The sequence below is a fragment of the Ceratotherium simum genome, chromosome 3, assembly GCF_057802395.1.
Source record: "Ceratotherium simum simum isolate JZ-2026a chromosome 3, ASM5780239v1, whole genome shotgun sequence".
NCBI classification, from domain to species: Eukaryota; Metazoa; Chordata; class Mammalia; order Perissodactyla; family Rhinocerotidae; genus Ceratotherium; species Ceratotherium simum.
The window spans coordinates 10817343-10829457 of NC_141902.1; the positions used below are offsets into that span (position 1 = coordinate 10817343).

Sequence of the window (12115 nt, forward strand, 5' to 3'; positions counted from 1 at the left end):
ACCTTAATCTGAGATGTGTTTCTGCACCTACAAAACAAAGCTCACTTAAAATCCCTTATCGTACAATAAGTAATTTCCTCGCAATCGTTTTCTTGGACCTGGAGAAGTCTAGAATTTAACCATTTTACCCTCCCTGTGTGTGGAAAAACTAACAACCAAATAAATCCTCTATGGAAATTTCCTATATCTTAATAGGGGTTTGGGTAACTTAGGCTTTTGCATTAGTCAAAACTTATCTAATGGTACACCTAAGATTTGGATATCACTGTTACATAAATTTTACCTCAAAAAAAAAAGAACTGAAAACAAATATTAAACTCAGTTAATTACAAGCACGCTAAAAAGTCTAAGAGTGAAGTATGCTCATGCCTGCAACTTACTTTGAAATGCATCAGAAAATAAGATGGATGGATGGAAGGCAAATATAACACAATGTTAACAATTATAGAATCCAGGTGCTAGATTCTTTCAAATTTTCTTTATATTGAAAATTTTCATAAGAAAAGTTCAGGGGGAAAAAATGGGCCCCTATAGCAGACCAATCACAATTTGTGAATTGGCACTAATCCTGGGACATTATGTTGCACAGATAAAGAACCCAACGAAAAAAACAAAACAACATCAGTAGCAAATAATGCAAATATGGATCATGGAAGGAATTGGGATTTATTATTTTCTAGGCACATGGAACATTAAGAAGCTAAGGAGGGTCAGCCCTGTGGCTTAGCGGTTAAGTGCATGCGCTCCACTGCTGGCGGCCGGCGTTTGGATCCCGGGTGCACACCAATGCACTGCTTCTCCGGCCATGCTGAGGCCACGTCCCACATACAGCAGCTAGAAGGATGTGCAACTATGACATACAACTATCTACTGGGGCTTTGGGGATAAAAAGGAGGAGGACTGGCAGTGGATGTTAGCTCAGAGCTGGTCTTCCTCAGCAAGAGGAGGAGGATTAGCATGGATGTTAGCTCAGTGCTGATCTTCCTCACAAAAAAAAAAAAGCAGCAGCTAAGGAAAAACCTGCAACCACCAGCTGAAAACCATGATCACAGTTCTTAAAAAATTATCTGCAGGGTGTTTTTGAAAGTATTTTTATTATACAGAAAACAGAAAGATTGTTTTACTTTCTGTTTCAGAGTAATAAACTGCCCCTACTGCCTTCAGGAGAGGGGGATCACAGTGAATGAAGGGCTCTCAGCTCTAGAGACCTTGGTGAGTTGGGGGGTGGAGGGGGGGGAGAAAGGGAGAGAGAAAGAGGGAGAGGGAGGGAGAGGGAGAGGGAGCGAGAGACAGGGAAATTGGAATGAGAAGGGGAGGGAAATGCGGAGAGAGGGAGAATTTGAAGTTCTAGGACCAAGACGGGAAAGAGGAGCCAACCAGACAGAGAAAGGCTGAAACAAAAGAAATCAGTAGAACTCCCCGGTGGTGGGTGGCCGAAGGACATTTTGAGACCTGGGAGGCTGCCTTATTCATTTGAGGTTGTTTGCATTGCTGCTGTGTAAACTCTGCTGCTACCCTTTCCCCAAATCTTCACTAAAGGCTCTTAAACTCATGAATGTTTTATGTGAATGGGCTTTTAGCGGACATCAGGCAGGGAGCTCAATTTTGTTTCTGGGTCAATGTAGTGCAGACATCTTGAAAAGGGCTTCCGACTCCCATAGGCCTTGGAATGAGAGCTGTCCAAGTCAATTTTAGGGAGATCTCTGGGTCTCAAGAAGAATGGGAATGGGGGAAGGGGATCAGACATTGGCTTATTCAAAGACAAGCTGATCTGCAGAGAAAAAAATTTCAAACTCACTTTTTCTCATCCATTTTTAACCCAAAACATGCTCATTATCAGGTATGGAAATTCAGGAAAGTCATTTTCAGCTTTTGGTGATCAGTCTTTTTCCATGGGGTAACATTGCCACCTACTGGTACTTGTAAAAAATACCTTTTATAATAGTGTTAAACTTGGAATTGTTTTGGAAACCTTAGAGTGTCTTTCATTTACTGACAAATTCTTCCTTTGTGCTAGAAGACAAAGTTGTATAAAATGAGGTTGTTTGGCCTCAAAAATTTTATATTATCTAATGGCAAACTTCACAAAAACACCTTCTTACCTTTCAGGATTCAGTCGCCATTTCACCAGTACAACCTTTCTTGATAGCAGGTTCCAATTCTTCTGACGCAGAAACTGACCACTCCCTCTTGGGCTCTACGGCATCCTGTACATATTTCTTTCTTAGCATAAACAGTTTACTACTGTACTTATTTTATTACAATGTCTGTCTCCCATATCCAGACCATAAGCTCCTTAAAATTCAGGGACTGTATCTTTTCTGCATTTATATTCCTAGCACCTGGAACAGGACCTGCACATTGTAGATGATAAGTATGTGACAAATAAATGAATGAATGACAATCAAAAAGCACAGGCAAGGTAAACATCACTCTGTACAAATTTTTATTAATTCAAAACAATTTTAAATAAACATTTTAACTCTAGATATGCACAATAGGTAGTTTCTTACGTATGTGGCATGTTTTTTTTTCTTGAGGAAGATCGGCCCTGAGCTAACATCTGCCAATCCTCCTCTTTTTTGCTGAGGAAGACTGGCCCTGGGCTAACATTCATGCCCATCTTCCTCTACTTTCTATGGGACACCGCCATAGCATGGCCTGACAAGCGGTGCGTCAGTATGCGCCCAGGATCGAACTGGCGAACCCTGGGCCGCCGCAGCAGAGCGTGCGCCCTTAACCGCTTGCGCCATCGGGCCAGCCCCCATATGTGGTATCTTTTACCTTGTCCAAAAAAACTTCATTTTACAAACTTCATATACATGAACTCAGTAAAATAAAGAACAAATATGAAGTTACCTTAGCAGGGAGTTTTCCCATCAGCATATAATCCATAAATTCTTAAACATCATAGGATAATCCAAAACAAGATATTGATGGACTCTGTCATCAGCTCTTAAGAGGACCAACTAAGAGGAAACATTTAGAGTAAACAGATTTTATTTATTTGATAACGAGTCAGCACTGCTGAGGTACAAAGGAATCTGAAACTTGCATTATCTGAATTATCCATTATTCGTTACATAACCCAAGATCACACAGTTAAGTCTGAGATCTGTTGAGATCCTCGTACCAATTCTGGAGAACTCCAGGGCACCCAGGCCTCTCTTTGGAACCTAATTTCCCTACGGGGAAAAGACACCTGGCCCTCGACCCAGTCTCCTGAGTTTGAACAAGAAGACTCGAGAGCTCTCTCCTTCAGAACTCTCTCGGGAAGGCAATTCCAAGGAGCATGGCCACTCACCTTCCATCAAGAAAAGGTGAAAGAATGTGCAAAAGAAGTGGGCCAGGGTGGTGTGGGGGAGGGTTAGGAGGCCAAGCCTTACAGCACGGCACAGCCATTTCACAATGCAATTCTCACAGGGCTCTGTACACATGCATTCTGAGCAGATAACATGGACACTTATTTTACTAAGCAAAATCAGATGTGAATTCCTTTATGTTCTTTCCATTTGCCTCAAATTTTCTATTTTCCATCCATTCCTCTTTCCTGTCTTCCTTTCTAAAGTTGATCTCATCCCTTCCCAGTTCAGTTCTGAGACGTTAATTCAAAAACTTTCTTCAGTCTTCCTCCTCTTTCCCTCCAGCAGTTCCTCCCCACATATCAAAACACCATCTCTTTTGTCTTGGGGGAAAAAGAGCCCTCTGTGAGTCCTGTCTCTGAAGAGCCCAGTGACATATCCTAGTTTCTTCTTCCCTTCACTGTCAACCTTCATAAAAGACTTCACTTGCTGCCACAATTCTCTTCCCCGCCTTTTTTTTTTTTTTTTGTGAGGAAGACCAGCCCTGAGCTAACATCCAATGCCAATCCGCCTCTTTTTCGCTGAGGAAGACTGGCCCTGGGCTAACATTCGTGCCCATCTTCCTCTACTCTATATGGGACACCGCCACAGCATGGCTTAACAAACGGTGGGTCAGTGCGCACCTGGGGATCCGAACCGGTGAACCCCTGGCCGCTGCAGCGGAGCACGCGCACTTAATCGCCTGCGCCACTGGTCCGGCCCCTCTCTTCCCCCTTTTACGGCACAATTCCTTAAGATCTGAGTTTTCCCAGACTCAGCTCTTGGTACCACTTTCCCAAAAATTACCAGTAACCTCCAAGTTGACAAATTCAGTTACTCCTACTCAACTTCTGAAGCCTTAGACAACAGTGATTATCGCTCTTGACTGACACACGCTTCTCCCACTCTTCTGCACTCCATCCTCTTCACACATCTCTTCATCAATTCTTCTCAGTTTCCTTCCCTGGAACCTCTTCTGTCTTCTACCTCTAAAATAGAAGGTAGAAGATGTACTAAACAGTTCAGTCCTCATCCTGTTCTCACTTGACATACTCCTCCTTAGGGATTTCATGTATTATTTCTGTCCTTCTCTCCTTCATGGACTTAACAAACATCTATTAAGGGCCAACCACGTGACAGCTACTTTCCTTGGAGCTTGTGATTCCTCAATGAACAAGACTGACAAGGTCCCCGTTATCATGAGTTGATACTCTAGTTTGCATGTGTGTTGGAAGGGAAAGGTGGGCAGTGACAGATACTAAACAAATTAAAAGAGGAATAAACAAGAAGTATCAAAATAAACTTTGCAACTGAGCCTGGTCAGAAAAAGTCTCTGAGTTTAGCTTCCCCAAGGTTGGCATAGGTCATCCCCTGAGCATCTAGCTAGGGAGCCTGCTGGTTGGTTTCTGTGTGTAGGTGAGGATCATGGCTCAAAGTGAACCCCCAAGCTGAGCTGACTCCAACTCATGACAGATTTCAGAGGCGTCTCTAACACCAGAGGCCTTGTCAGCCAGGAAACATCATTAGGCTCTAACCAAACTGCAGGGGAAGTTCAAATGCTGGCAGGGAGAGCAGCAACCAACAAGGGACATCACCACAGCAACAAGAAGAGCCTTGAGACAATATGCAAACCTGAGAATCCTGCCTTCTTCAAGCTATGAGACCACAAAAGCCACCCCTCCACCACATAGCAAGATGCCATCTTAGAGAGAGAAGCTGAGATCATGAGCAGTTATACTAAGACATTAAGCCCTATTGAAAGGAAATGTTAAATTCTTACATGAGCCTAAGTTTTAAACCTGATTAAATCAACTTGCTTGTATTTTTGCTGCTGTTGTTTCTTTCTTTGTCCCCTCACACTCCCAATCCTCCAAGAACCAGCAGGTTGAGAACTGTAAAGGCTGTATTGGAGCAGTGATAGCACATAAACTTTTCCCTGCAGTTCTGAGTGTGAAATGGGTAGCCTTATGACATGGCTATGTGTTTGTCTCTAATTCTGACCTCTTTCTTGAGTTCCAGACCAGGATTTCTAAAAGTCTGCTCATCAAAAACAAAATGTCTCTCTCCCACCTACAGATCAACTTTTTCCTAAACCCCTTCTCTCCATTAAAGTGAATTTCTGATCTCCTAATCAATCAGATGGGAAATTTTGGAGTCTCCAAAATGTCACAAGACTAACCTGAAATACTGTGCAAATAAAATGTTCATTTATATTCTCACTGCCACTCTGCTAGCTCAAGGCCTCTTTAACTCTCATCTAAAAGATTAAAAAGTCTCTTAACTGGTTTTCTTGGGAATAGGGCATGATGCTGGGCCTGTGGATGCAGATACAAGCTGTGAGGATCTTTGTATCACATATTAATACCCACTAGAGAACCACCACCATGGAAGAGGCACTAAACAACCAAGTACAGATCTTCCTTGACTTACAGTGGGGTTACCTCCTGATAAACCCATCATAAGTTAAAAATATTAAGTCAAAAATGCATTTAATACACCTAACCTACCAAACATCATAGCTTGGCCTAGCCTACCTTAAACGTGCTCAGAACACTTTCATTAGCCTACGGTTGGACAAAATCATCTAACGCAGAGCCTATTTTATAATAAAGTGTTGGATATCTCATGTAATTTATTGAATACTGTAATAAAGTGAAAAACAGATGTTATTATGGGTACAGAATTGGTACAGAATGGTTGTAAGTGTGTCGGTTGTTCACCGTCATGATCAACCTGCCTGACTGGGAGCTGCAGATCGTGGCCCCTGCCCAGCATCACAAGAGAAGATGGCACCACGTATCGCTAGCCTGGGGAAAGACCCAAGTTCAAAATTCCAAGATGGTTTCCACTGAGTGCATATTGCTTTCACACCATCATAAAGTCGAAAAATCCTAAGTTAAACCATCGTAAGTCAGAGACCATCTATATACAGAATACTTACCAGTTCATATAATCCAGCTTCTGTCATTGGCCACCTTAGTGCTGGCATAATGGACAAAGTAGCCATGGTGACAGGGATGGAGGTTATGCATGGGCCCAACCTTATGGGCTCCCTCTCACCAAGGCTGATCTAGCTAACTACTACTACAGATTATCCAACCTGCCAATTACAGAAACCAAAGTTGAACCCCCAAAATGGCATATTCCCTCAAAGAGATCAACAAGACACTTAGTGCAAATTGATTACATTGGACCCTTTCCATTCTGGAAGGGGCAGTGATTCACCTTGACAAAAATCAACACATATTACAGGTAAGGATTTGCCTTTCCTGACCACAAGGCCTCAGCCAACACCACTATCTAAAAGCTAACAACATTTCTGGTCCACTTTAACTATATCCTATATAACACTGCTTCAGACCAAGGAATCCTCTTTATAGCAAAGGAGACGTGAGCACAGACCATGGGATCCACTGGTCCTATCATATACCGCAACTTTCAGAAGCTGCCAGCCTAAGAAAGCAATGGAAGAGCATTCTGAAGGCATGGCTGAGGCACCCCCTTGGAGACGACACCACATGAGGATAGGGCACCCTCCTCCAGGATGCCTCTATACCCTAAATCAATAGCCCTTATGTGGTGCTACATCTGTTAATATGTAAAATACATGCAGCCAGGAAACAAAGGGGGGAAGCAGGAATGGCCTCTCTTGGCATCATTCCCAGTGACCCACTTAGCGGTTTATACTTTCCTATCCCTGCAATGAGAAGTCCTGTTCTCACCAAGCAACATAGCCCATTAAACTTTAAGTTACAACTGCTGCCTGGTCACTTCAAGCACCTTGTACCAAGAGACCAGAAAGCAAAGAAAGGAGTCATCATTCTGGCAGGAGTAATTGACCTTGGTCATCAGGAAGAGGTAGGAGTTCCGTCACGCAAGTGTAGGGAAGAAAATTTTTATCACCCAGATGATATGTTTGTCATATGAAGGGTATACATGAAAGGTATCTCTTCATACTCCTTTGCCCAATTTTGACAACAAATGGACAAATACAAGAGCCATAGCCTGGAGACTATGGTGAACATGGTGACTGGGCCTCAGAACCTCTCATGTACGAGGGACTCAGTGACCTCAAGGAAGCCGCCTAGACCAGCAGAGGTGTTAGCCAAGAGGAAGGGGAAATCTAGAAATGGCGGCAGCAGGATATAATGAATATCAGTTGTGGCCCCAAGACCAGCTGTAGTGAGAAAGACTGGAGTAAGTCCTACTTACTTTCCTCTTGTATTTTCAGAAAAAGAAACCAACCATAATCCTAGAGGAGCTATCCCCAGATGGGATGAACTTATTATAAGAAGCAAATGGATGATAGTACAGATTGTTAGAATGCACTGTCCAGGACTTTCTTCAGGACCAGGGCGCTCTTCCCCACGTGCCAGAATGTTGCATGCAGCAGCTCTCAACTGGCATCTCCCCAGGAATCGCCCTCAACTGAAGGGAGCTTCTTCACCCAAGGGTATGCCTCCTTTCCAGGGGAAGCCCACATCAAATGACTGGACCATGAGGGGTACAAGGGCCAGCCCCCTTGCGTCAATTCAGGACAACTCTGAAGAGCCATCTCAGGGCCAGAGCTCCCCATGCAGAAAATGAACTCCACCACAGTTCAACATCCCCCTCTTCCAATCCTGCTTTGTTCACTCCCTTGCAGGTGTTTTTCCAAAAAGAACTCCCCAATAAATCTTCTGCACGCAGTCTCTGCCCTTTTGACATGACCGCATTCATCTTTGAGCAATTCCTTGCTTTCTGGCATATTAAAACAATGTAGGCTCAGCTTCTAATTTTGCTGTCCTGGAATCAGCCATTTCTAAAGTAGTAGTATTCCTGAATTAGAAGAGAAATACTGTAAGAGAAATTGGTGAATCTAGGTAAAAGCTTTTCAAATTTCTATTTTGAAGATTTTCAAGTTGAAAGCTGGAGAAAAAAAGAATACTTCTTTACAACTTACAGTAAGCATTTTCCAACAGTCGGTCATTATCCAATGAGACTGAACCACGTGCATACTGCGAACTTCACTGCTTACCACTATGTCCTCTTTTTTACTTTCCCATATCCTACAGTCACTGTTCAATCCCTTTTGTTCATAAGTGTATTTTCTCAAGACTTCTCTAGTCTCTGAATCCTCACACACTGCAAATACCTTTCTCCCCCTCAGGTGACTGATAGCTTTGCCTAGTATAGGATTCATGGGGTGTAAATCTCTCACTAGTCCATTGACATTATCCTACTATCTTCTAGTCTCCAAAGCTGCATACAGGAAATTCAACCTCAGTCTGAGTTTTCTTTCTCCTTTGCAAGTTACTTGTTTTTTCTATCTGGAACCCAGTAATATCTTAGCATTATGCTTGGAGTTTGAGACTTGTATACGGTTATGCCCATTATCAGTTTTTCTCATCAATCCTATTTGAAACTTGGGTTGGGGTGAGGAATGGGGTACCCTTCGAGATGAAGACTTAGGTCTTTGTTCTAATATGAGTTTTTACTATTTTCTCTCTCCTTTTTTTTAACCTTGTAGAATTCCTTCTAATATTTTATCTCTTGGGTCTACTAAAGCTCTATCTTCTCTCATTACTCCCTTTTATTTTTAATTTAGGCTTTTGGGGGTTTTATTTTTAGCAGTTACACATGTGCACCATTTAAAACTAGACAAGACTTGTTATGAAAAACATTAGGCCCCACACATTTCAAATTTCTCACCCCTGAAGGCAACTGCCTTCCACTCTTTCTGCTGGTTTTTGGTATTTACCTCCAATCTCTAAATAACATTCTTGTGGTCTTACATTCTTATCTACTTTCAGTTATAGGCATTATTATCCACCAATAATATTTATTACAAAGATGAGAGTTTAGCTCTCTTTCAAATATAACCACCATTCTCACCACACACACACACTTGGGTTCCCTTGTTCTTCCAAAATCTTTTTATCATAATGTTATGACAGATCAACATCCACTTTTTTCCTAGTTGTTCTGCTCCATGCTGCTCCCTAACCACTAGCCAGCCCTTCTAGAAGCTTGTGGTATCAATATCACAGGATTCATATTCATTGTTTAGATTAATATCCATTATTTATATTGGCTATGTAAATACTATTGATAGCTGAATCATGTAGTTTACTACGATCATTTTCCCTAGTTAAGAATTATCTTGTTTCCATTTTTTACTTTTCTACTTAACATTAATTTATCCCCCATATTCTTCAGAACTTGAATAAATCTCTTCTCAATATACTCAAACCCATTAGTATTTTATTAATTTCATCTTCTTGAAGAAGTCTCTCCTTGAGCCTCTGCCCTGTTCCAATCTGGATTGGCTCATTTTCAGGCCTGCTGCACAGCTGTCTTTTGGGGTCTCTCTTCAACAACACTCAGAAAATTCCTCTGCCTCTCTTTTGTGTTGGATACTGTTTCCTCAATTTTGTTTTCTTCTTCCTTGGTTTATGCCATTATTTTGATGATGTACAAGCTCCAGTAATTTCTATAGAAATGTTATGTGGAAAGTGAATCTTTAAGTGAATGTCTTTGTCATAATTTATTTCTATGTACATATTTGTTCTTAGTTTTCAGGTATTTCTTCCTCTTGATTTTTCCAACCAATTCAGGCAGATCTCCAAAGTGACTCTCCTTAAATTCATCTACTGAAATTTTATTTCAAAGATTTTTTTCCATGTATATATGTGTAAACGTTAATTTTATGTGTGAACTTGACTGGCCATGGGGTGCCCACATTAAACATTATTTCTGGGTGTGTCTATGAGGGTATTTCTGGATGAGATTAGCATTTGGATTGCTGGACTCAGTGGACTGCCTTCCCCAGTGTGGACAGGCATCATCCAATCTGCTAAAGGCCTAAACAGAACAAAAGGTGGAGGAAGGAGGAATTTGCCCCTTGTCTCCTGCTTCACTCTTTGAATTGAGACATCTCATCTCATCCCCTCCTGCCCTTGAACTGGGATATACAGCACTGGCTCCTCTGGTTCTCAGGCCTTCAGACATGGACTGGATCACACTACCAGCTTTCTGGAGTCTCCATCTTGCAGACAGCAGATCACGGAACTTCTCAGCCTCCACAGGTTCTGTTTCTTTGGAGAACCTTGACTATTACAGATTTTGGTACCGAGAGGCAGGTGCTGTGTAACAAATACCTAGAAAAGTGGAAGTGGCTTTGTAAGGGGTAATGGGTAGCGGCTGGAAGAGTTTAGAGGTGCATGCTAGAAGTATGAGCACTGAGGGTAATTCTGATGAGGGCTCAGAGAGAAAAGAGGAGAGCTGGAGAGAAAACCTCAGTCTTCTCAGAGAATATTTAAGTAATCCCGAACAGAATGTTGGTTGAAATATGGACCACAAAGGCCATTATGATAAGGTCTCAGATGAAAATATGAAACATGTTATTGGAAACTGGAGAAAATTGGAGAAAATGTGGTATTTATCATAAAGTGGCAAAAAATGTGACTGAATTGTGTTCATGTTCTAGTGTTTTGTGGAAGGGAGAACTTACAAGAAATGAAACTGGATATTTAGCTGAGGAGATCCCTAAGGAGTGTCAAAGGAGTAGCCTGGTTCCTCCTGCCTGCTTATGGCAAAACCCAAGAAGAGAAAAATGATTTGAAGATGGAACTGTTAAGCAAAAAGGAACTAGAACTTAAAGATTTGGAAAATTCTCAGCCTATCCATATTGCAAAAAAAGAAAAAGCATTTTTGAAAGAGAACACTGAAGGTGTAGCACAGTGACCATCTGATAAGGAGATTAACATGGATATGAACCATAGACCTAAATAGCCATCTCAAGAAGCCAGGTGTTATTCTCCAAGACAAGGGAAGAATAACACAACCACCACCACTACCCCACTGCCAAGGTAATTCAGAGATCATCAAGGCTGCCACTGCCACCACAGGCCCAGAGTGCAAGGGCCTGGGGCAGGCAGAACGGTTTCCAACGCTGAGGCCGCCTCACTGGTTCAGGTGCGCTAGGATGCCCTTGCCCAGTGCCTCAGCGGCAGGGCCTGGACAGAAAGCTACAGCATGGGCAGGGCCACTACATAGAGCCAAGGTGTGGGCAGCACACCACGGAGCCATGGGGGTGACGGTGCCACCCCAGTGGGTCTGGAAGGCAAAGCATCAGACCAAAGACGATTATTCTCAAGCCTTATGGTCTAATGGAATTTGCCCTGTTAGGTTTTACACTTACTTGGAAACTGTCACTCCTTTCTTCTTTCCTACTTCTCCCTTTTGGAATGGGAATGTCTATACTTTGCCTGTCCCATCATTGTATTTTGGAAGCACATAACTTGTTTGGTTTCACAAGTTCGTAACTGGAGATTAATTTTGCCTCTGGATAAATCATACCTCAAGTCTCATTCATATCTAATTTAGATGATATTTACAGAGGCTTTGGACTTGAGACTTTAGAGTTGCTGCTGAAACAAGTGCAGACTTTCAGAGCTGTTAGAATGAATGAATGCATTTTGCATGCAAGAAGAATATGAATTTTGGGGGGTCAAGGGCAGAATGTTTTGGACTGAATGTTTGTGTCCCTCCAAAATTCATATGTTGAAATCCTAAACCCCAATGTGATGTCATTAAGAGGTGGGGCCTTTGGGAGGTGATTAGGTCATGAGGGTGGAGCCCTAAAGAATGGGATTCGTGCCCTTATAAAAGAAATCCCAGAAAGCTCTCTTGTCTCTTCCACCATGTGAGGATCCAGTGAAAAGACAGCCTTCTATGAACCAGAAAGCAGGCTCCCACCAGACACCAAATCTGCAGGTGCCTTCATCTTGGAC

At 42.3% G+C, this 12115-nt stretch overlaps 1 long non-coding RNA gene across 4 annotated transcripts in view; it reads right to left on the reverse strand.

Moving 5' to 3' along the window:
- Positions 1-1269: 1269 nt before the first annotated feature.
- The window catches only part of LOC147917417 (uncharacterized), a 34867-nt gene continuing 24021 nt past the window's right edge, over positions 1270-12115 (reverse strand). For 3 of the 4 annotated variants that reach the window (XR_015549619.1, XR_015549622.1, XR_015549621.1), the window contains 2 exons: positions 2860-4330; positions 1270-2354 (listed from right to left, as the gene is read on the reverse strand). This is a non-coding gene — a long non-coding RNA (uncharacterized LOC147917417). The remainder of the gene's footprint in view (positions 2355-2859; positions 4331-12115) is intronic. The other variant, XR_015549623.1, reaches the window with a different exon arrangement.